Source organism: Myodes glareolus, chromosome 5 (assembly GCF_982192425.1).
Source record: "Myodes glareolus chromosome 5, mMyoGla1.1, whole genome shotgun sequence".
NCBI lineage: Eukaryota > Metazoa > Chordata > Mammalia > Rodentia > Cricetidae > Myodes > Myodes glareolus.
In genome coordinates this window covers 19,599,488-19,625,187 of record NC_142030.1, presented here as the reverse complement: position 1 = coordinate 19,625,187, position 25,700 = coordinate 19,599,488, and the positions used below count along the sequence as shown (strand labels likewise).

At 40.9% G+C, this 25,700-nt stretch overlaps 1 long non-coding RNA gene across 1 annotated transcript; it reads right to left on the bottom strand.

The window, feature by feature from the left end:
- Positions 1 to 1,653: 1,653 nt before the first annotated feature.
- On the bottom strand, positions 1,654 to 5,375 carry LOC125401959 (uncharacterized). Its single transcript, XR_015737850.1, has 3 exons — positions 5,145 to 5,375; positions 4,748 to 4,994; positions 1,654 to 2,581 (listed from the first exon to the last, which is right to left on the bottom strand). It is a non-coding gene; the product is annotated as an uncharacterized LOC125401959 (long non-coding RNA).
- Positions 5,376 to 25,700: the final 20,325 nt, after the last annotated feature.

Below are 25,700 nucleotides of genomic sequence, written 5' to 3'. Positions count from 1 at the left end.
GGCACGTGGTTCCCATCCTAAGAACAGAGGGTGAGGAAGTGACCGAATGCTTGGCTACCATATCAAGACCACCAGATTTGCAGCCTGAAATATCTAAGGACTCACAGTTCAAAGACCTACAGCCAGTTCCATGCTTTCCCATTGTATCTGCAGTTTCCTCTGCCAAAGAGAGCATTCTATGTGCAGCGCAGTGCAATGCATTGAACTGCAGCTACAGAGGAGCCCCGCGGGAGCTCTGTCTCCCAGGACGAGGGGCACAGGGCGGAGTTTTAGAGGCAAATCATCCAAGGCTGATACCAGCATCTCTGTGCTCTAAGTATGTGACCCTCTGGGAAGAGCAGCTCACAAACATGATTTAATTTGCTCCTCAAGATAGCTACATATGGCTGGTCACTTCTTTTTATCCCATTTACAGATACGCTGAGGCTCAGGGACTGGGCGGACTGTTCGAATTTTCTTGTCTGTGAGGTAGTAGAGTTAAAACTTGAAACCAGAGCAGAATGATGTAAAAATCAGGCTGTTCCTTTATTTTAGTCATTTAATCTATCGTTAGGGTAAAACCATAGCACAAAGGACCAAAGGAGACTCAATGTAAGTCACTTTACCTGTAACGGTAGCTGTGACATAGCAGTGGCATTATGGAACTCGGATGAGCCTCTGTCTACCAAGCAGAGCTAGAGCTGCCACACTGTGCAGGATCCTGCAGAAGCTACCACAGAGCGTATGAGAGCTTTGATCCAAGTTGATGGCTCCAGAAAATAGGGAGTTGCCTGAGAGCCTGGGAGAAGGCTCAAGCAGTGAAGTGTCTGCTGTGTAAGCATGAAAGCTAACCTAACTTCAGTCCTCAGACCTGCGGGGAAAAGCTGGACATGGTCATTTGCCTTTGGAGCCTGCACTGGGAGCCAGAGGCAGGCAGACCACTGGGATTCATTGGCCAGTCTACCTGGTGAGTCTCAAGACAATGAGAGATCCAGCCTTTAAAAACAAAATACAGGTGAGCAGAGTCTAAGGAACAACACTCACGGCTGTCTTTTGTTCTCTGCACGCACAAGTCCAGATGTAGGTACACAGCACCCCACACCCACACCCACAGACACCCCCATACCTCACACACACACACACACACACAGAGAGAGAGAGAGAGAGAGAGAGAGAGAGAGAGAGAGAGAGAGGGAGGGAGGGAGGGAGGGAGGGAGGGAGGGAGGGAGAGAGAGAGAGAGAGAGAGAGAGAGAGAGAGAGAGAAACAAGCCAGACTCTCTGAAGCCATATGCTTTCTTCCTTAGTCAGGACTGTAAAATCCCTGCCAAGTGTATCTCCTGACTACTGAATCTCCATGGCAAGATCATGGTTTCCAGGTTTTAAACAGGGCTGGGGGAACTGAAGGACATGCCTGCCTAGGGTAGCTAGCAGGGTAGCTAACAGAACTCCTACCAGCAGGCCCTGTGGGCTTTCCTACTTCATACTCCCTGCTCCACCACCCGCTGTGTGGAACCAAGAGACCAGGTTCTCTAGCCCAGGGCTCCTCCCTGTTGTCCCACTCATAATCACGTTCACCCAAGAAACTTTGATGACACCTAGGCTATATATACAAAATAAGGGTTCAAATCAATCATTTCCTCACAATGACTCATAAAGAAACTCTTTAAAACAATCCTTGACCATACATATAACTGCCAGTTATTAAAGATGGAAGAAAACGTATGTACTAATTAAGAATAGATGAGTTGTTTGTTTTATATTAGAAATTAGATCCTGGCTGAATATCTGAAGACTCCAGGGGATACCGCATTGTCGTTGCATTTTTTCAGAACTGATCAATGTTTTCATTTTAGAATCACCAAACTGATAAAAATGTTTTACATAAATGCATAGTAATAAATAGGAGAAGAATACTTGGAGTCCTGCCAGACATTTTTTTAAATTAAACATTCTAATGCAATATAGTCCAAAGATAAATATTGATACATATAGGCTGAGAAATAAAGACAGGGAAATACTGATTGTTTTCTGCTATGTTGCTATAAAGGCAAAAAACTTATATGAACAGTGAAAATCCTGTAATTTGTAGCAGGAATCTGAGCCTCGGGATTCCAGTCACTGTCCCCTGGTGGTGAGCATACGCCAAAGCAAGTGTTCACGGTTGCGTGCTCAGTACCACAGACCTAACACCAACCTGGGCTGGTGCTGCCAAAACCACATCGGAGTCATAACACACATGTGATTTTGCATTGATTTTTGGTTATTGTCCACTCAGAAACCTTTGGCCAAATGTTTCACGACTCCGCGTTGTGACGCAGCTCCCCATTGGGTCCCGGCTCAGTTTAAGAAGTCATGCTCTAAGCTGTACCTCTTGCTGTCTGTGGACACAGGCGTCTCTTACTGTTAGACTGCTTGGTTGGTCGTTTTGAGGCGGCAGCTCTCTATACAGCCCAGGACAGCCTGGAACACAAGATTCTCCTGCCTTCACCTTCAGACTGCTGGGATTGCAGAAGTTCCAGCCCAGCCTTTCAGATATGTGCTCCTACTTTGAAGGTGGGTTGGCTCCTTCCATCAGAAGCTGGTGCGCAGTGCCCAGGATCTCTGTAAACCAAGCCAGACCAAATCCCAGCATGAAGAGAAGGGTTAAATGCAAAGTGTCCCCCTGCCACCTGTTCGTGATGAGTATTGGCAGTTTGCAGCTCCCAGGAGACAAGTCTGTTTTCTCTAACAGTGTAGCCTGAATAAGTCAGCCATGCTCCCATGGAAAGCCGCATACCAAAGAATGTTTGTGTCGCACAAATGGGCCTTGAAGGGAAGACAAGAAAAAAGAATACAATATTGGGTGGGAAGGTGGGTGGAAAGACAAGATGGATCTGGGAGGGGTTAGGGGTGGGGTGATTATGATCAAAACACATATAAAATTCTCAAAGAGTTAATCAAAGTATTTTTTTAATGTGAAACTTGAAAACAAGCAGTTTTAAAGTCCATTGTGGCTCTACATTGCAGATAGGGCTAGGACCAAGAGGCATTTTCTACAAACAGTTATCTTGACCAGAGTTTTTATGCTATATATACATAGAGATACATAGATAATAAATAGAAAATTATACATAATATAGACTTATAGTTGGGATCGTGTCTCCGAAAGCCCATGTGTTGAAACCTTCTCCTCTATCCTATTATACTATAAGGAAGTTAACAAACCTGAGGAGCTGGAGCTTAGAAGTTAAATCACAGAGTGTGTACAGGATATTAAGACATCAGCCACTTCCTGTCTCTATTTTTGCTTCTGGTCACGCTGAGGTGAATGACTTCATGATCTCATGCCCCCTGCCCCCTGTAATGCACTGGCAGGATGCAGGCTCAAAGGCAACAAGTAATTAACCATGAGCTAAAACTCCCAAATACCTAAGTCAAAAGAAACCTTCTCTCTCTAGAAGTTGGTCACCTCTGGCATTTTGTCAGAGTCTCGGAAAGCTGATTTATAGAAAAGGTATTAACTATCATGTGTGTTTTTACCTTTGTACAGTGCTGTAGTTTGCAGATGTGTGTCCCAACCACCAGAGGTGTTGGAATCTTGAGGAAGTGTGATTTATTAGGAAGTATTTCAGAGCATGTATCCCTGAAAGGATTACTGAGGAGATAGAGAGAGGGCTCAGTGGTCAAGAGCCTGTACTGCTCAACAATATGATTTAGCCACAAGGTCTTACTTTTTGGGTGCATACTGAAGTTTAACATTTTATATATAATCCAAAAATAGATTCTTTAATTTCATCTCTAAAGCAAATCCTTCCATGAGGTGAGGAAAGGAGAGATATTTTCATAAGAAAACAAGCTTCAGAGTAAGGCTGAGATTGTAGATTCCCCAATCCGAAGCCACACTTCCTGCTGTAAGTGCCCACCCTTGGGTCTTCAGTCCCTCCCTAGGTTAACATAGGTCAGATATAACCTAAGGAGTTGTGGGGAACAGAGAGCCAAAAATTTGTTCTGAACCTGCCTCAGTCTATGACCAGAACAGTGATCTTTTAAACTTGGGTCAATCATTATTTAGCTCAAACACCTCCACAGGTCCCTATTTCAGGAAAGCAAAATGAAAACCTCATCCAGGGTCAATCAGGCAGCCATCCCAACATCACTACCTCTCTCAGGAATAGTCTTTTCCCCGCAGCAGGCCTCTCTCCACTAGTCACATCATTCTCTAAGGAGTCTTCAGCCAGGCAGCTGGCCTCATGTCTCCCTCTACTCTTTGTCCGGTCACCTTCTCAATTGCTATTCATCTGTCTGCCCACCTCTAGTGTGACACCCTGCTCATTTCTCTCCTGTCTTTTTTCATTTAATTTATAGTCTTCTATGCAATTTCCCTATTTGTCATTGTGTTGATGGATAATTTCTATACAGGAGAAAGAAATTATTTCATTTTTTAAATTCAAGTATTCTGAAGATTTACCCTGAAATATTGTTAGCAATTTGTCAACAAATACATGTTAAATGAGCACACGAAGAGAAGAAAAATCTGGTCAATATTTAGTATAATTTGTTAAACTGAATCAAAAAACAAATATGAGATAGAATTTTAATTAATTCTTGTTCTGAAGGCTTTAAGTCATGGGTTTGTACATGGAAATCTAATGTTTTAGGAGTCACTGCTGTCATTGCTCTAACAAAGTAGTGATTTAGAGAAGGAAGGGTCTATTTTGGATGGTGGTTTGAGGGTACTCTCCCTTATTGTGGGGAAGTCAGAGCAGTAGAGTTGTGAGGGAATCATACCTGAAGTCGGGAAAAAGAGAAGGCAGATGCTGGTGCTGTGCTCACTTTCTCTGGTCCCCATCAGTCCAGGACCCCATCCCATGGATGTCCATTATGGGAGAGAGGGGTGGATGCTGGTGCTGTGCTTACTTTCTCTGCCTTGCCCCATCAGTCTAGTACTCCAGCCTGTGAATGTCTACCATGGAGGGAGTCAGGTATCAAACACAGGAACAGCCAAAGCAAGAAACCTTCAGATGCTTTCCTGGGCCTGGAGGCAGAAACCAGACAGATGTCTAAGGATTAGAGAGGTCAAGGGTCAATCCTTGAGTGGATGATTGTGGCCATGAGAAGAGGGAAGGTCATTGCAAATGCGCAGGTGTCGTGCCCTGAAGCTGGACCGAGGGCAGGATGTACACACCCGTGTCCTTCGGAAAGCCCCTCCGGATAGACAGTGTTGCTCTGGTCTCACCAGAGTCTCCTCCGGCTGTCTTGAAACTAAGTCTTTACTGAAAGGTACATCCTGAAGGTTTGGGGCTGGAACACTGGCCAGGCAGGGCTGAGGAATGTTACTTCTCTTCCTGTTCATACTGGAACAGTGACTACTTCATACTCTGAAGCTGGCAGAAAAATTAAAATGAAAAATATAGTATTTTTTAAAAATAGAGTCAGTTGGAAGCAATGTTCCACTGTTTCCATGGATACAATGAGCAATCAACTGCCAGTCAGTAAGGGAGTGTTTATTAAGTGAATCCCTCAAGATGTGCAGCCCCATCTTTTCCACACATAAAACCCTTCAGGCATCTTGCATCTGAATTTCCCATGCTGAGTGATCTTGATTGAGAAGTCTGCCTCCACTTTTTTTGAGACAAGGTATTATACTGTAGCCCAGGCTAGCCTGAAACTCACTATATAACCAAGACCAGCCTAAACCTGCCTCAGCTTCTCAAGTGCTAGGAATTCAGGCACAAGCCCACATGCGCTTTCCTTCCCATCTCTTCAACAGGGTCTCACCATGTAACCCAGGCTATCCCCAAATTTGTAGTCCTCTTTCTTCCCAATCTTCAGTAATAGAATTACAGGTGGGCACTACCCTTTAACACATTTCTTTACTGCAAAATTTCACAATGTCTTGTACCTAAATTTGTATATTAATCACAAACAGAATCTTAAGTAGTACAAAATACCTCCAAAATTTCCTTGGTCAAAAAAAATCCTTGTACATTTAATGCCTACTTACTTTATAGGGTATGCATACACACACGCACACACACACACACATATATGTGTGTTGTTAATTATGAATGCATGTACCATTTTAGATTCACAGGAAATCTGAGTAGAAGGCAGAATTCTCATGCATCTTAACTTTCCACCCCCAGTTGTCCCTATTATTAAAACTTTGCATTGATGTGGTATAATTCTTACAGGACCTAAGCCAAGATTGATACTATTGCTATAAATAAATCCATAGTGTGCATTAGTGTCAACTCTCAGATTTACATGCTATACTTAGCAAATGCCCAATGGCATATATCCATAACAGTGTCATACAACGTAGCCTTTCTTCTTCAGAAATCTTCACTCCGCCCATTCATTGATCCCTCTTTCTCCCAGAAGTCCTTTCAAATTCTGGTGTCTCTACTCTCACCAATATTCCCTTCTGCAGGTTGTCATGCCATGGATTCTAACATGTAGCTTTCTATGTTTGATGCCTAGGCTTCTAACTTAGCAATGTGCGTTTCATTCACTCATGACGTCATAGCTTTTCTTGCACCTCTGAATGCCATGCCATCATGGGAACACTTCGCAGTTTATTCATTCAACTGTTGAGAATTGTTTTGGTTGGCTCTAATTCTGGGCCGTTGGAAATGAGGCTTCATTGGATGTTTATGTGCAGGCTTTTACAAAAAAATTTTTTTTAAGAAGTTCAATGCCTTTGACACCTGAGAGAGCAATTGACAGGTCATTTGGGAGAAATGTTTAACTTTAAAAGCACAGTGAGTTGTCTTTCCAAGTGGCATTTGCATCCTGCATTCCCATGGCAGCGAATCCCCATCACTGTGATATCTGGCCAGCAGTTAGTGTTCACCTAGGCTGGCTGCAAATTCCTGATCCCCCTACCTCAGTCTCTCAAGTACGGACACTACAGGCCTGTGCCACCAAACCCAACTGCTTTATAAAAAAAATCATCACAACAGATGTGCAGTGGTATATCGTTTCTATTTTCGTTTGCAATTTCTTAACAAAACACAACCTTTGCATAAACTTACTGCTGCCTATTTCACTATCCCTTTCCATCCTTTGCCCATTTTGAAAGCTGGTTTATTTGTCTTTTTCTTGTTGAGTTTTGAGAGCTCTTTCTGTAATTTGGATACAGTCCTTTATCAGCTACATATTATTAAATATTCTACTTGTTTCAATTTTTGAGTAGTCTTTCACAAAGTGGGAAGCTTCACTTTAGCAAAGTTTAACATTGTTATTTTTATTAGATGGATCATACTTAAGGTGTTTTATTTAAAATGTCTTTGCTGAGTCCCAGGTAATTTAGGTCTCCTTTTCTGTCATTTCCATGCCTGTTGTCATTTCATGGTTCACACATAGGTGTAAGTCACGCTGATGTCTTTAGCTCTTCTCTAAGCCTCTCACTCTGAGGCAGTTGGGTAGATGCTGACATAATCTCACACAGTGATTGTCCAAGAAAAATTTGAGTCTCTTCATAGAAACTGATGCTCTCAAGACCACCTAGTTTAACAGTGGGTAAACTGAGGCCAAACACTCATCTACAAAATGGAATTTCAATTTTGATTTCCAATAAAATCTGTTTTCCCAGTGACCAGTAGATTGAGATTTTTAAGAAGGTTTTCACTTACAGATTAAATCCATAGATGGTTGAAACAAAGCCAAGAATGTAAGGAAGTCTCATTTCATCTGGGTCACGTGGTAACCGGGATGTCCCCCTACCCTTATTCTGTGGTCTACTGTCTAGTCACCGACGTTCTCAAAGCCTTCCCAGTGAAGTTTCCCTCTCCCCCAATATTCACATACTTCTTCTGCATTGTACTCTGATTCTAGGAGTTTATACTTACTGTCTGACGGTCCCTGGGGTGTCCCTAGAGTATACCTAGAGAAAGAAGGCAGACTTCTTTTGCCTCTAACCTCACAGAAACATCATAAGGAGCTGAGGCAGGCCATCACTCTAATGCCATGTCACAAGTGATGCTATTTCCACAAGAAGCAGGGAATGCAATGCCGTGAACACAGCTCCTCACTCCCCTCCTTTCACGGTTTTCCCATAGGAGAAGCCGGGATAGCTGGCTCCTGCAGTGCAGACATTGCTCTCCGATGAGCAGAATGCAAGAGGAGGTCATCTCTGGAATCAATCACCTTCATGAAGTGAGACCTTATTGCCACTCAGAGCATAGCACCGAATTACCACCTCTGCTGGGCTGCACTGGAGGGAGCTAATTGCTCTCCAAAACTCAATTATCTTAACTACATTACGAAGTACTTTGTTTTAGCAATTAGATGCTTTGGATTGTGGGAGTTAAAATTCTAGTAGTCATAAAGAAACTTTTTTTTTTAATTTATAGGCAGACTCTTAGATGGCGAGGTCCTGGAGCTTAATGTAGAACAGAATGTTCCTACACTTTTATTACTGGCATTAATATCAATTTAAAAACAGAGATGCTGCCTTATGTAATGAGACAGTTGATTGATACCATATTTCTTTAAGGAAAGAGGGTTTTATCTGAGACACCAGAAATCTATAAAGTCAACTCATGGTTTATCAATTTTTATTGATATTGATTTCTGAAGAGCTTTCTTTTGTTTGAAATAGGTTTTATTGTTTTTATTGAGCTCTACATTTTTCTCTGCTTCCCTTCCTGCCTCACCCCTCCCCTTCTACCCTCTCTCATGATTCTCATGCTCGCAATTTACTCAGGAGATCTTGTCTTTTTCTACTTCCCATGTAGATTAAATCCATATATGTCTCTCTTAGGGTCCTCTTTGTTGTCTAAGTTCTCTGGGGTTGTGAATTGTAGGCTGGTTTTTCTTTGCTTTATGTCTAAAAGCCACTTATGAGTGAGTACCTATTATATTTGTCCTTCTGGATCTGAGTTACCTCACTCAATATGTTGTTTTCTAGATTCATCCATTCCATTTGCCTGCAAATTTCAAAATGTCATTTTTTTTTCTCTGTGTAGTACTCCATTGTGTAAATGTTCCACATTTTCCTTATCCATTCTTCAGTCAAGGGCTGAAAATACTTAAACATGCGTGGAAGCAGAGCAAACCAGCTTCAATGATTGTAAATGAATCATGAGCCTGTTTTGGGGGTTTCTTTTTCTTTTTTTTACAATTATCTACACATGTCCCTTTTCATAGCTCTCTATTTGGGGCACAATTTATTGAGAAATATTTCTGTGATAAAATTTATGCAACATATTATATAATTCAGCCATTTTTTAAATTTTTACAGCTGTTTAATCACCAAACAAATCTAATATTTAAACATTTCTATCACATACCCACAAAGGTTACCTTGTATTCGTTTGACATCTGCCTTCCCTCTCCACATCAAATGCAGTTGCAATACACTTTCTGTCTGTAGATTTTCATCTTCTGGACTTCTATTTTATTTCTGTTATGAAATAATACTTCTATAAAGTTTCACATATGAGTCTTTTGGTGAACATATATCCTCACCTTTCTTCTAGACTCCTGAAAGTGGAATTATTGTATCACGTGATAAGATTATGTTTAACCTTTGAAGAAGTCCTCATGTTACCTTGCAAAGCTTTGCCTATCACTGTATAGCTTGTCATAAATTCTGTTTACTCTTTTCTTGTTTTCATTCTGTGTATTTTCCAGCACTCCTCATGAATTATTCTTTTCCCAATGGGAAACTTTAAAGTATGTTTTTAAAATTTCTAAATATCTAGTGCGTCCTCAACAGTTATTTTCATAGATGAGTCCCATTCTGGCCATCATCCACTGCCAAAACAGACTTCTCTGACCAAGGCCAAGAGATGCAAGTGTATGGATATAGCCATAAATATCTTAATTGCATATTCATTCTAAAAAACATCAGTTGTAAATTCTGCCATAGGGCATGTGACCTCCCTAGATGTAGGTTATTGGCCTGGTCTGCATTACCAAGCATGTATTCTCTCATACTAAGTAAGCAAGCCTCAGACCCAATAGGGAAGAGATTGGTTACCCTTAGAACAAAAAAAAAGTCTTTGGGGGATTCCCACACTTGCATTGGAATTTTGGTTTAAAAATCTATGACTTCTCAGCAATAGAACATCCATCCATGCAGAATACTCAAAATGAAGCTCATTATTTAAAACCACTTTTTTTGAGTTAGCTTATAATGTAGTAAAATTTGTTTTATTTTTAAAGACAGGGTTTCTCTGTGTCTCCAAGAAAGCTTTGGATCCTTCCTGGAACTAGCTCTGACCTCGAACTCACAGAGATCCACATGCCTCTGCCTCCCGAATGCTGGGATTACAAGTGTGCACCACCACCGTCCAGCCTGTAGTAGATTTTTATATGGCCTTTTAATAAACTCTTGGTTTGGGTCAGATCTTCCATTACAGACACCTACTCCAGTTTCAACACAGAAATATAAAATTCTAGCCTAAGATCCACATATGAGAGAGCACGAACAACCTTTGTCACCTGGGTCCGCATTACCTTGCTAAACATAATGTTTTCCAGTCCCATCTATTTTTCTGAAAGTTTTCTAATTTCATTTTTCTTTAGTATAAAGTAGAATTCCATTATGTACATGCATCTATCCGGCCATCAGTTGGTGGGAAACTAGGCTGTTTCCATTTCTTCTTTATTATTGCCACGCACCGCACCCCCGTGTCTGCGCTCTGTGCGCTAGAACCCAGTTCGGCTTCGGGCAAGGGGCTGGAGGTTGAGAATACACATGCAGAGACAAACCGACATATGCAGCGACAGACTGACACACAGACCTCCAACGCTGGTTCAGAAAACTCCCTTTATTAACACCATGTAGGCTTAAATACACTGTAATCAATGGCCAACAGGTGTTAATTCCATCCTCTGATCCTCTAAACTAGGCACAGTTTCTAGTAGCTTTAATTAGAAACTTCTAGGAGGGAAGAGCAGCTGAAGGCCAGAACTCATTAGTCCCAACATCCAGCTGAAGGCCAGGACTCATTAATCCCAATAATTATAAATAGAGCAACAATAAGCATAGCTGTAAAGGTAACTCTTTCATAGGGAATGTAGTTCTTTAGTTATATGCCCAGGTGGTGGGGGACAATTGTCTATATTCTGTCAATTATGTTTTAAATAAACGTTGATTGGCCAGTAGCCAGGCAGGAAGTATAGGTGGGACAACCAGACAGGAAATAGAGGCAGGTCAAGGAGAACAGGAGAATTCTGGGAAGGAGGAAGCCCATTCCTCTGGAGTCCTGCCCAGACACAGGAGAAGGAAGATATGACCTGCCCTGTCAAAAAAAAGTACTGAGCCATGTGGCTAACACAGATAAGAATAATGGGTTAATATAAGTTATAAGAGTTAATAAGAAGCCTGAGTTAATGGACCAATCGGTTTATCATTAATATAGACCTCTGTGTGATTTCTTTGGGGCTAAATGGCTGTGGGCCCTGGTGGGAGGACAGAAATTAGGCAGGACAGAAAACCTCAGACAACACCCAGGAGTGGTAGAATTGGGTAATACAGAAGCTCCTACTTTTAGGTTTTTAAGAAACCTAAAGGTTGTCATGGTGATGCCAACAGTTTACATCCATGCCAACAGTGTTTGTTTTCTCTCTCTCTCTCTCTCTCTCTCTCTCTCTCTCTCTCTCTCTCTCTCTCATGCTTCTTTTTTTTGTAAACAGGATCTCTCTGTGCAACATCTCTGTAACTTGCTTTGTAACCAAGCTGGCCTTGAACTCACAGAGATCTACCTGCCTCTGCCTCCTAAGAGCTGGGATTAAAGGTGTGCGCCACCACCTCTGGCATCATTTGTTTCCTTGATAATTGTCATTATAACTAGGGGGAGAAAGAACCTCTAAGTAGTTTTGATTCACATTTCTCTGATAGCTTCACATCATGAACACTTTTAAAAATCTTTGTTAGTTATATATTCCTTCTTTTGAGAACTATTCAATTCCATAGCCCATTTACAATTGGGGTAGTTTGTTTACTTGGTGTTTAGTTTTTTAAAATTCCTTTTCTGCATATTTGAGTATCAATCCTCTGTCAGATGTACAACCAACAAAGGTTTTCTCCCATTCTATAGGCTGCTTCGCTCTATTGACTATTTCCTTTGCTGTATAAAGCTTCATAATTATATAAACTTCATTTGTTAGTAGCTGGTCTTGTTTTCTGAGCAGCTGCTCACCTATACATATGTCCTGTATGGTACTCCGAGTTGTTTCCTCTAGAAATCTCAGAGTTTCAGGTCTTACATTTGGGATCTTTGATCCATTTAGAACTGAATTTTTGTGCAGGGTGATAGACAGGGATTTGGTTTCATTCTTCTGTGTGTAGATAATCAGTTTTCCAAACATCATTTTTTTAAAAGATACTCTTTTCTCTGGTGTATACTTTTGTATCTTTATCAAAAACAGGTGGCTGCTGCATGGCACCCTATGTGAGTCTTTAATTCTCTTCCATTTATCTACTTGTCCTTTCTTGTACCAACACTATGATGGTTTTATTGATACAGTTCTATAGTGTTACTTCAAATTAGGTATGGTAATGCTCCAGCATTGCTTTTTCTTTTTATCTTTATTACTTGGAATTTCCCTGACTATCCAGGACTATTTGAATTTCTAGATTAATTTTAAGATTTACTTTTTCCATTTCTGTGAAGAATGGCATGAAAAATTCTGAATGAAATTGCATTGTATCTGTAGATTTCTCTCGATAAGATGGTCATTTTAACAGTATTAACTCTTCCAGTCCATGACTACGAACAATCTTTCTATCTTCCAGTGACTTCCTTGAACTTTTTATTAGTTTAAAATTCTTGATTGTTGCAATCTCACATTTCCTTGGTTAAGTTCACTTCAACATGTTTCATTTTCTTTTAGTGTTTTGAGGTTACCATGAAGATAGTCACTATGTTAAATAGGATAGATAAGACAGTCTCTGCTGGTCCCTGATTTTAATGTAAATGCTTCAAATTCTTCTCCATGTCACATCATATCGGCTATAGCTTTGTCGTGTGTGTGTGTGTGTGTGTGTGTGTGTGTGTGTGTGTGTGTGGGTGTGTGTAGCCTTTACGTTGAGATATGTTCCCTTCATCCCTATTCTTTCCTGGGATCTCTTTGTGAAGGGATGTTGAATTTGTCAATGGCCTTTTCTGCATCTGTTGAGATTGTTTTTGAGATATGATCTTGCTCTGTATCCTTAGCTAGCCTGGAATTCACTATGCAACCCAGGTCAGCTTCACATACATTCATCCTTGCTCTTGCTTTATGAGAGCTAGGATCACAGGTGTGTGCCACAGTACCCAGTTACAGGCACTTCTTAGAACTTATGTTAAACAGATTCATAAAAAGGAGTTGGGCTTTCTTATCATTTAAAAATTTTAAATTTTGTTATTATCATTGCATTGTTGTAGTTGTTAGAGAAAGAGATGGGGGAACACATCCACCATGTGATCCAGAAATGAGTCAGCTCAGGTCCTTAGGCTGCTCTGCAACCTCTTTTATGCCCTGAGCCATCTTACCAGTGAGCTTTCTGGGAAGAATGATTAGTTGCATCATTGACTCAAAGCTAAGATTAAACAATAGCTTGCAGGCAATTAAATATATTTCTTTTTACCTAAGGTGCTGTTTCTCTTTCTTAACTCCTTAAAGAAAGCAGATCCTATTTAAATAATTTTTCATATTGACACCAGTAATTTAGTTCATGCATTTAAAAGTCATGAAAAACCATGAACGTGGAGTTGACACATTCAATCTGCAAAGGTAGGAAATAATTGGAGATGATGAGGTTATCAGAAAAAAATGAGGACCTCTCTTTAGATATGCTTGCTGCAGTGTTATGTTTTGGACATGACAAAAGAGAAGATAGCCCATGTTCCTCCAAACTTTCTTTGAAACTGTAAACATAGCTGGGCATGGTGTCTGAGACACATAATGCCAGTACTCAAATGGCTGAGACAGTAGAATTGCTGTGAGTAATCCTGAATTGCACAGAGTAATATCTGTCTCAGAGAGAGAGGAATGTGAAGGAAAAAAGAAAGGAAGGAATGTCAAGAATTAGCTCGATAGGGGAAATAACCAGGCCAGCTTAAAGATATCAATTATATTTTTAATTGTTATAAGGGGAAACTCACACCACAAGAATGGGAAGTCCGAATTCCTCTGTGTCCAGCAAGAATCTCCCAGAGACTGGTCCCTCCCAGTTTTTCATCCTGGGCTTCAGGTAGCCACGCCTTAACTAGGTGTGATTGGTTAACAGAGCTTCCCCATCAAAGGAAGGAAAATGAAAGGAAGGAAAGGAAGGAAAAGAGAAGCAAGGATTATCACAAGACTCCATCCCATGAGCTACTGCCACTCATATTCAGAGATAGTTCTCTCTCCTCAAATAACCCTCTCTGGAAACACCCACATAGACATGCCCAGAAATGTGTCCCCTTGTTCGTTCCAAGTGCAGCTAAGTGACTAATGAAAATTAGCTGTCACTGGGTGCTATGGGAAATGTCTCTCTGGGAACCAGGGTTTGTTTCAGATGGTTCTGTCAAACAGTGTACTGAGCTCTGATAGCCTCAGTGTCCTCCAGACTCAGCTGCATCCTTGCAAACAGCTGTACATGTGCTTTAATGTTGATTTGCCTTTTGAAAGGAGAGAAAATCGACCTTCTGACCTGTGAAACTCTGGTCTTTGGAGCTAGCCAACAAGAAGATTCTTCACATAAGAACCACTTGAAGGCACAAATATGAGAGGAGAAATGTCCCAGAGTGTATTTGACATAAGATCCTGGCTTGAGCAGGGAAAGACTGTTCATTTATCATCTCTGAAGTGGCAGGGGCCAGGCTCTCAGGCTAGAGAAAACTGAACTGATTTGAATGATATTTTAGCGAGAGCCAGGCTTTGAGCATGCAGAATTGTGGGGGGGGAGGGTTGTGTCTCATGGCTTTGATGCCCTGCTCTCCACTGTCTGTTGTGTGTTCTTGCCCTTGCTGATGTGCCTGCACCTCATTCGGACAGTAACGCCTGAGTTTAATAAGTGTCTGCATTCCCCCAAACACAGAGAACATCACTCCATGGATATGCTCAAGCCTTGAAATAGAGTGAAAGAACAGCAAATGAACAGATAAGGAAGACAGAACCCCGGGTGACAAGATAGGGACAACAGACCTGCAGCTTCTCTCTGGTACCCAGCAGGCAAATGTGTGCACAGTTCTCACATTAACAGCACAGGTGTCTGTTAATCCTGGTGTCTTAGAATTTTTCACTACACTTGATAATTTCTAATACAAGGAAGGGAAGAAGAGGAGGGGAGGAAACTCAAGTTTATAGCTAGAAGGATTTATTGAATGCCTGTGTTGTGTGTTGTGCTCATAGATTCAAAACCACATACAAATTCATTGAACATGTATTGTGCCCTTAGTATGTGGTATAGACCATTCCTTGTATAGGAAAATGGCAGGCAGCAGAACAAAGTACCCTGTCTTGTGGTTGGGCCATGTAGTCACTTACCATGCAATGTTCACACACAGTGTTGCATGTTGAAATAGATGAGATGCCGGGGAGCCTTCTAGACCTTGGGCTTCCTCACTTCTGTATATTAGGAATAATATGTTGAGTATTGTCATTGTTACGGTTTCTATTGTTGTAGAGAGACACCATGACCACAACAACTCTTACAAAGAAAAACATTTAATTGGGCTGGTGATATGGGAAGTCCTTCTGTATATGTGTTGCTTTTATTGGCCTAGGAGTAAAGAAGCTGCTTGGGCCTATGATAGGGCAGAATAGAGGTAGGCACAAAAACTAAACTGAATGCCTGGAGAAAGTAGGCAGAGCCAAGAACACCATGTAGTCTCCGAAGGAGACAGATGCTGGAATCTTGCCAGTAGGCCACAACCTCGTGGTGATGCAAAGATTAATAGAGATAGGTTGATTTAAGATTTAACAGTTAGCTAGAAATATACACAAGCTAATAGGTCAAGCAGTATTGCAATTAATATAGTTTCTAAGTGATTATTTCAGGTTGAGGAAGACAGGAAACATATAAACATCCTCCGCTTACAGATTGGTGTCACCATGGTCGACTACATCTACGTAAAACCTGAGAAAACTTGAAAAGGAATTCCAGACACAAAAGAACAGAGTTAAGCATGGCTTCTTGGTAGCCAGCTTTTTTTGTCCAGATGGGCTCTATTTGCTGGTGGTAAGCAGGAGCACCATGGCTCCTTTAAGAGAAGGCATACTAATTCAGCATAAGAAGTGGTGGCTTCCTGGTTTGTGCTGTCAGCACAAACTCTGGCTCTTTCAAGAGGTTGAGCACTTAAATTGGGTTTGTGGAAAGCATCCTACTAGTTGCTTAATAGACCCACTGCAACCCTTGAGCTGGGGCAGCGTGCATGGTACTTAGAGGCAGAAAACATCCTTCCACCATGTTGGACTGGACAGAGCCAACAGGGAGGGCAGGAGATTGGTCCTAGCTATGCCCACTTAGCATTTGGGGGAAAAAAGTGCTCCTGGTCAGAAAATAATTGTGTGTGTGTGTGTGTGTGTGTGTGTGTGTGTGCAATAAAGACATATTCAAATGGAAAAGACCTCTAAATAGGTCACAGAGTTAGATAAATGTGCATAGACTTGAGAAAGAGAGAGAGAGGAGAAAAGGAGTATAGACAGCTATAAGAGTACAGACAGTCTTAGATTAAAAGAGCAAAGATAATAAAATAAATATTAAACTTGTAGAAAAAGTAATGAAAATAAGTCACATAAAGATGGAATATACACAGAGTGTCTGGATCATGTATATTATTATGTTTTCTTTGAAATTTTTGACAGTGAATGAGAGACATTTCATTGTACAGGCTGCTAAACTAACCAACATATGTACTTTAAGGTATCTTGACTTCAAAATTTGAGACTAAGGATATGTTGCTTTGGAAAAATGGTTCTGCTTTTGTTTCCACAGAGGATGAGAACATGTGGATTCCTTCCACACTAATCTAGTTTGATGGACCAAGAACCCCTGAAAGGTCACCATAAACACTCAAAAGTACTTCGCCAAACATAAAGCAGGAAGCAGTTTGGAGAGAACTATGCCTAAATTCCCAAATATTGTTTATAAATGTTTGTTTACATTAAAAGGCAGATATGCTATAGAGATGAGTACTTTGCATTGGTTTGGACCTTGGTTTATAGATACAAATTTAAGGTCAATTTTGTTATATACATATTTCTGCTCTTAACTAAGGTATTCTGTTTGTGTAGTTCATTTCAAAATGTAATGTATAATTAAGAAATATAGGTTAGGGGCTGGAGAGATGGCTCAGAGGTTAGAAGCACTGGTTGTTCTTCCAGAGGGGCTGAGTTCAATTCCCAGCAACTACATGGTGACTCACAATTATCTGTAATGAGATCTGTTGCCCTCTTCTGGCATGCAGATAAGAGTACTGTATACATAATAAATAAATTTTTAAAAAAGAAATATAGATTAATAGATAGTCATCTATACTAGTCAAGCTTGTAGTAATGTTAGTTAGGTTTTCAAGATGTACAGAAATGTATTTCAGTGAGATAGATATTCTTCAAATCTTTCAAAGACTAAAAGAATATGGCATTTAAAATATGTTTGAAAACTTAGGACTTTACATGACAAAGTCCTATCTGCTCCTGGCAGTACCAATTACTTCAAGAGGAAGATGGGCATTAAAGAGGCTCCTTATGGAGCTTGCTAGCCATTTCGGCAAGAAACTCCCCTTGCCTGAACTGCTTGATGGTCTGCTGTATGAACTGGACATGGAGGACCCACAGAAAAATGACTGCAGAACTTGCCTAAATGTGAGACTGTCCTTTGGGGTTCCTGCTTCATAAAAAGAGTCTGCCAGACATTTTGCAGGACACAGAAGAAAGTGATTGACAATCTGGACAATCTGCCAATATAAGTGGAACTGTCTTTGAAATTTTCTGCTTCATGGAAAAGTCTGCTGGATACTATGGGCCTGTAGGCTGAAGATGGATGCTCCAATGATGTAGAAGAACTTTGAGTGACTATCCAGGCAGCAAGATATCTCTGTCATTTCTAGAATTTTTAAATTGCTTACAATGCACTTCCTGTTTACTTAGATAATATTATCTCCTTCTGGAGTCTTTGATGGTGTTGAAGAATAGATAGTTATAGTTATAGTTTTCCTTAATTATGATAAAAGATAAAGTAGATGTATGTATTATAATTATAATTCTTGCTTGATAACTGTTTTGTTACATATAATTTTACTATGCTAAAGTTAAAACTTTCCTTTTTATTTGGATAGAAAGGGGAAGATGATGTGGGAAGTCCTTCTACATATGTGTTGTTTTTATCAGTTAATGAATAAAGAATCTGCTTGGGCCTATGACAGGGTAAAATAGAGCTAAGCAGGAAAATTAAACTGAATGCTGACAGAAAGTAGTAGACAGAGTCAGGGATGCCATGTAGTCTCTGAAGGAGACAGATGCTGGAACCTTGCCAGTAGGCCATGACCTCATAATGATGCACAGATTAATAGAGATGGGTTAATTTAAGTGTTAGCTGTAAATATGCATAAGCTAATAAGTCTAGCAGTGTTGTAATTAATATAGATTCTGAGTGATTATTTCAAGTCTGGGCACCCAGGAAATGAATGAGCAGCCTCCGACTACAGGGTGGTTCATAGTTTTAGAGGTTTATTCTGTTATCATGATAGTAGAACATGGCAGCATGCAGGCAGACACAGTGCTGGAGAAGGAGCTGAGAGTTCTACATCTTGATCTACAGGCAACAGGAGGTGTACTGAGTTTCACAATGAGCATAGCTAAAGCATAGAAGATCCCACAGTCCCCCTCCCCGCACAGTGATATACTTTCTTCAACAAGACCACATGTACTCTAACAAGGTCACCTCTACCAGTAATGCAGGCAGCTCCTTTTGAGGTATTGGGGACCAATTACATTCAAACTATCAAGGGTGGTATTAAAGTGGCAAAGGTCTACTCAGTCTTCACTTCCAGTGACTTCAGGAGCAAGTTACCCTTGCTCCTGTTAAGTTAAGTTAAGTTAAGTTAAGCTCTTAACCCACCAAAGGGCTGTAAGTATTGAACTCTAAATTGAAGAGTAAATAAAATTTCACTATAGTAACCCCTGAAAGCAAATATTTGTTCATTATAACAGTTCCTGACCCAAAGCCTCCAAACTTGCCATCATCTACTGAGGCAGGGCTTAATGACTTATCTTTTCAATGCCCTGTATCAATAAGTCTCTCCTGAACACAGCCCTTCCTTGTGCACTGGTTTCAGTGTGCTCTTCCATCAGATCGTATTTTATTTACTGGTTGTGGATTTTTAAATTAGATGTGCATTTGTGTCTCCACTGAAATTTGAGAGCCTCGAGGGAAGGTTACATTTTGTTCTTGTCTTTCTGGAACTTATAGATGAGTTAATTCACATAAGTGCAAAGGGGGACATTCCCTTATAATATCATATATATTAAGTATGACCATGTATATTTGAAAATTTAGAAATAAGTTTCTTAATCTGAAAATTGGGAAATGTTATATTGGAGTGCAACTGGGATATAGTCATGATTTGAATAATTTTTATTTATATTACACCTTTATTCACTTATTTTGGGTGCTTGTATGTAAGCGGGTGAGATGTATGACTTGTACTGCAGCATGCATATGGAGGTCAGAGGGCAACTTGGGAGAGTCAGCCTTCCTCTTCTACCATGAGGGTCCTGGGGATCAAACTCAAGTTGCTAAGCTTTGTGCCATCTCATTGTACCTACCCCAAACAATTTTTATAAGCATAAAACTCTTTATAAGTCTTAGAGGGCAAGATTTAAAAAGTATCATATAGGATTCATCAATTTGTCCACTTATGAACATACATTTTTAATAAGAATCATTGCATTTCCAAATAACCACTTATAGAAAATTCTTGGTCTGTGGGAAGTACCTGAAGCAGTTAAAGCTAATCTTTATATGTGCGTGCTAACAGTCACCCTGAGGAAGTTATTTTACCTCCTTGGGGGTGTTTTCTGTTCCATGAAATTGGCTGTAAAACACTAACCACAGAACTGTCAGCACAAACCAACAGTAGATGAGGAGGTTCGTGGCACTCAGAAGGGACCCGGTGGACATAAAAGGTTTTTATTCATTTGTTTCTTACCTAAAATGTATATTAGGTATATCTGTAGCACTTAGTGTTCTAGATTTCAGAATCATTTTTGTTGTGTTGATTTAAAAGATCCTTTTAATATGGGTATATCTCTTTGTGTAAGCTTTAATTTGTATATGTCATAGTCCACAAATCTGCATGAGGGCAATTTGAGCCTAAAGTTGTTGACAAAGGTTTCTGTTGCTCCCAGTCCCACTGCTGTTCAGCCCCAAAGAAACACATAGAAGTCTACATTAATTATAAACTGGCTGGCCTATTAGCTCGGGCTTCTTATAACTCTTATAACTTATATTAGCCCATAATTCTTGTCTGTGTTAGCCATGTGGTTTGGTACCTTTCATCAGTAGGTGTTCTCATCTTGCTTGCTCTGTGTCTGGCTTCCTCTGTGTTGATTGCAGACTGCATCTTTCCTCTTCCCAGAATTCTCCTGTTCTCATTGCTCCACCTCTACTTCCTGCCTGGTCACCCTGACTATACTTCCTTCCTGGCTTCTGGCCAATCAGCATTTCATTAAACAAGTACAAGAAACAAATCTTTACAGAAAAAAAAATTGTCCAACAGCATAAAAGGAGCTATTCTTATGCAAAATTTTAAAAATAAATATGAGTCATCACAATTTGTTATATCCTATTGGTCAGTATATGCTATATAAGATTTAATAGTATATTAAAATACGTTTTTATTTAACTCATGGTTCTATGGAAACCAACTGAGACAGCTCTCTAGCTAAGATACATTAGTGGTTAATGGACCTGTTGGCTTACTTCTCGTCATCTGCCAGGTTACCCGAGGTTCTTTCTCATAGAAACCTGGGTCCCCCAATGAGCAAGCACAATGTGCATGTGAATTTCAATTCTCTCTTCGACTCGTGTCTGCTAATATCCCTTTAGTCAACACATCATTCAGGCCAACCTGGATTCAAGAAATAGATGCATGGATTCCATCTCTTTAAGAAGTGGGAAAGGCTGTGGCTACTCTTCTATCTTCCACACACAACCATCAAGAAAGGCAGCAATACTTCAGGTCAACCTCCCCAACCCTATAACCCACCAAAAGAGTTATAAGCGTTGAACTCTAAAGTGAAGAGTAAATAACGTTTTACTACATTAACCCCTGAAAGTTAAACATTTGTTTATTACAACTACTGATCCAGAGCTACCAAACTCACCAGCACCTACCTAGATAGAGTGATGCTTTGGTGACTTAAAGAAAGGTTACATGGCTGTGCTACCACTGACCCATAGTTCCCAGCCTCATAGAGAAATTAACTGCCCTATGTTCAGTGCATACATTGGAGGTCCTGTGGGCCTGAGAAGGTTGTTTTTGTGTCATGGCTTATTATGGGAGTGCCTTGGAAGGATGTCTGTAAGAAGATGAGCTATAGGATGAGGCAGATGCAGCAGCTGAGCAAGGACAAGTGCTGTGGGACAATGGTTTTACCCTGTAAAGATTTGTTTCTTGTACTTGTTTAATGAAATGCTGATTGTCCAGAAGCCAGGAAGGAAGTATAGGTGGGGCAACCAGGCAGGAAGTACAGGTAGGACAATGAGAACAGGAGAATTCTGAGAAGAGGAAAGAGTCAGTCTTCAGTTGTCACCCAGATGCAGAGGAAGCAAGATGAGAATGCCTCACTGAAAAAGGTACCAAGCCATGTGGCTAACATAGACAAGAATAATGAGCTAATTTAAGATGTAAGAAAGAGTTAATAAGAAGCCTGAGATAATATGTCAACCCATTTATGATTAATGTAGACTTCTGTGTGGTTTTTTTTGGGGGGGGGGACTAACTGGCTGCGGGATCAGACGGGGCAGAAACTCAGTCAACAGACAAGATTTCAGTTGATGCTTAGCCTATCTGAGACATTGGAACCACACAACAGGGTTATTCTGAATGAAAGTCACAGTGCCAAGCTTCTGTTCTTTCTACATCACTGCATCTGTCAGCCACAGAAAGGGCAGGATGGTACTTCATTTCTTAGGTATCTCCCATTGAATCTGTCCAACTCCAGACAGTGGTTCTCACAAATTAAAGACAACCCTGAGAAAGAGAACTATGGTAAGCCTGCCAATCTTATTTAAGCTTAAACTGTGCCTTCCTTGCCTGGAGGACACATTCCTCCCCTTGGATGTGTTCACACTAAGTACCAGTCTTGGAAGCTTTCCACTGTGATCTTTTTTACTGAGATGAGATCCCTGGAGAGAACTCCATATACCACTCCAGACAGCTTTTGTTTTTGCAATCCGTTTTCTGGTGTGGATGAAAGAGACTGTTAGCCTCTGATATTGCCTTGTATTTTTCATGAAGCTGCCAAATTTTTCTTTTGAAATGCTCCTTTGCTGTGGAGACGTATTTGATCAGCATAATGAAATTTTAAACATGCACTTACAAGTCAGCATGTACTAGAATTGCTCTTTTCTAGATGACCACACCAGAGAGAAGGCAGCTTGGTGCAGCAGAAAGCATGAAGGTCATGGTCTCTAGTGACTGAGTTTATGGCAAAGAGAGGGAATAAATGGGAGAGATGAACCAACTGCCATGTGGGAACACCTTTAGGCAAAGTCTAAAGTATTTTTTTGCAATGTTTTCATTCCCCAGACTACTTTGACAACACAGTAAGGAACAGGAAATGGAAGGGGGTGGATACCTTGGGCATGGCAGGAGGCCTTCGAGATAACCAAATGCTATGACTGACATTAAGTCAGGTGCTGGCAGAGTAATAGTAATAGGAGAACCACCAGATAGACACAGGCTGCTTGAGCACAGAAAGTAACTTCAGGTCACTCTTGTTCCAAGTACACATTCTTTATGGCCTTCTATGTCTCCAGGCTTCCCAGTTTCACTTACTTCTAATAAGGAAGTAAGAAGTCTCTGTGAGAGAATAGACCATTGTTCCATGGTGTAAATATGATGCCAGGAGAGAATAAACCACTGTTCTATGGTGGGAATATGATGCCAAGAGTGATGTGGGATTCCCTTCTGTATACCACTGCTTAATAAAGAAGGTGTTTTCCGGTCAATGGCTTAACAGAGTATAGCCAGGTTGGAAAAGATATATAGAGAGTGTAAACAGAGTCAATGAGAAGCCATGCAGCCTCTTCCAGAGATAGACATGCTCGAACCTTGCCAGTAAGCCACAGTAAAGTGGCAGTACACAGATTAATAGAAATGGGTTAATTTAAGATATAAGAGCTAGAAAGAAATATGCTTAAGCTATCGGCCAAACAGGGGTGCAATTAACACAGATTTCAGCGTGATTTTTTGAGTCAGGGTGGTTGGGAAATGAACTTGTGACCTCCTCCAACACAAGAGAGAATAAACCACTCCTCTACGATGTGAATATGATACCAGGAGAGAATAAGCCACTGTTTTATCATGTGAATATGATGCCAAGAGAGAATAAACCACTGCTCTATGGTGTGAATATAGATGTGAACAAGACAGAGTTGGTGCTGGAGGTGTAATGTTGCCCTAGCCACCTTAAAACAAGGAAGAAGCTCCGGGTGGTGCTGTCACACACCTTTAATCCCAGTACTCAGGAGGCAGAGGCAGGTGGATCACTGTGTGTTCAAGGTCAGCCTGGTCTACAAAGTGAGTTTTAAGACAGCCAGGACTACTACGAAGAGAAACTTTGTCTCAAAAAAAACTAAATAAAGTAAAAAATGAAAATTAAAGAAACAGAAAACAAGGAAGATGCTTTAGCACTGGTTAGTGGGTGGAAATGTTTGAAACTACATGCTTGAAAGAGCCTATATTGTCAGGTATAAGAGAGTGGGACATTATTACAGACAGAATCAAAATCTTCAAAGTCTTAGAGAAGTCATGATCAGAATGTTGGCATAAATAGGAACCAAAAAAGCTACTTTTATGAGATCTTTGGGGAAATGGGAAATGTTTTATCGGAAACTAAAAGGGAGGTTTTCTTGTTGCAAACTGGCCAAGAATCTGATTGAATCAGGTCTGTGTTCTAGCACTTTGTTGTAATCAGAATTTGAACGATGAAGTAGGAGGCTCAATGGGTAAGAGTACTTGCTTCTCTTACACAAGATCCAGGTTCAGTTTCCAACACCCACATCAGGCAGCTCATAGCTACCTGTAACCCTAGCTGCAGGGATTCCAGTGCCTCTAGTTTGAGGACCCATGCACTCCTGCGCACATACCCCCGATACACACAGACAGACAGACAGACAGACAGACACACACACACACATGTAATTCCACTCTAGGGCAATTTTTAGTGGATCCATAGAAGCAGTTTCCCAGTGGAAGTCTCCATGAGATATTAGCCAGCAGAGCCAAAGGTCCTAGAATATCACAAAGAAACCTTCCATAGACTATGCTTAGTGGAAAGGTTGGGCCAGATAAACTATTAAAACCCAGGTCCTTATAGCCAGCAACTTAGAGTAATAGCCCAGAATGAGCCAGAGCCCTAGACACCAACCTGAGGAAAGTAGAATATATGATGCGCTCAGCAAAGCCTTACGAAGGGTTTCCCTGGAGTCAGGAAGCCCCAGCACCTACCCAAGGTAGCTGGAAAGATGGGCATGAAGTTAATGACTACTTTGCCTTGAGATTTTTTATGTTAAATTTATTTTTTAAAACAATCATCTTTCATTTTACATATCTACTTCAGTTCCCACTCCTTCCCCTCCTCCTGCTCCCCCCACCTTCCTTCCCCCCACTCCAGCTTCTCATCCACCCCTCAGAGTGGGTAAGGCTTCCCAAGTAGAGTCAAAAAAGTCTGACACATCTCTTTGAGGCAGGAGTGAGTTCCTTCCCTCTTTATCTAGGTTGAGTAAGGTTTTTCTTCAAAATGAATGGGCTCCAAAATGACAGTTCAAACAGTACAAATAAATCCTGGTCCTACTATCAGTGGCCCGACAGACTGCCCAAGCCACATAACTGTCACCCACATTCAGCTGGCCTAGTTTGGGTCCTATGCAGGTTACCCAGCTGTCAGTCCAGAGTCAGTGAGCCCTCACTAGCTCAGGTCAGCTGTTTCTGTGGATATCCTTATCAAGGTCTTGACCCCTTTGGTCATCTTATCACTCCTCCATCTCTTGGACTGGTCTCCAGAAACTCCGTACAGTGCCTAGCTGTGGATCTCTGCATCTGCTTCCATCAGTTGCAGGATGAAGGTTCTATGGTGACAATTAAGGTAGTCACCAATCTGATCACAGACGAAGGCCTGTTAAGGTACCCCCTCCACTGTTGCTTAGGGACTTATCTGTGATCATTCTCGAGGATTCCTGAGAATTTTCCTAGTGTCAGGTTTCTTGTTAACCCCATAATGGCTACCTTAATCAAGATACCTCTTTTTTTTGTTCTCCCTCTTTGTCCTTCCCCATCTCAGCCATCCCATTCCCTCATGTTCTCCTCCCTCCCCTTTTCCCCTCCTTCTCCCTTTTCCTCCCTTCCCCCTCCCAATTTTCTTAGGAGATCTTGTCTAATACCCCTCCCCAGGAGAATCCATGTATGTCTCTCTTAGAGTTCTCCTTGTTACCTAGCTTTTGCATTGAGATTTAACATCCTCTCACTTATTGAGTCTCTTAGTTGAGAATGCTTACTCCCCTTTACCTTTCTGTATTTTTAATTTGGAAAGA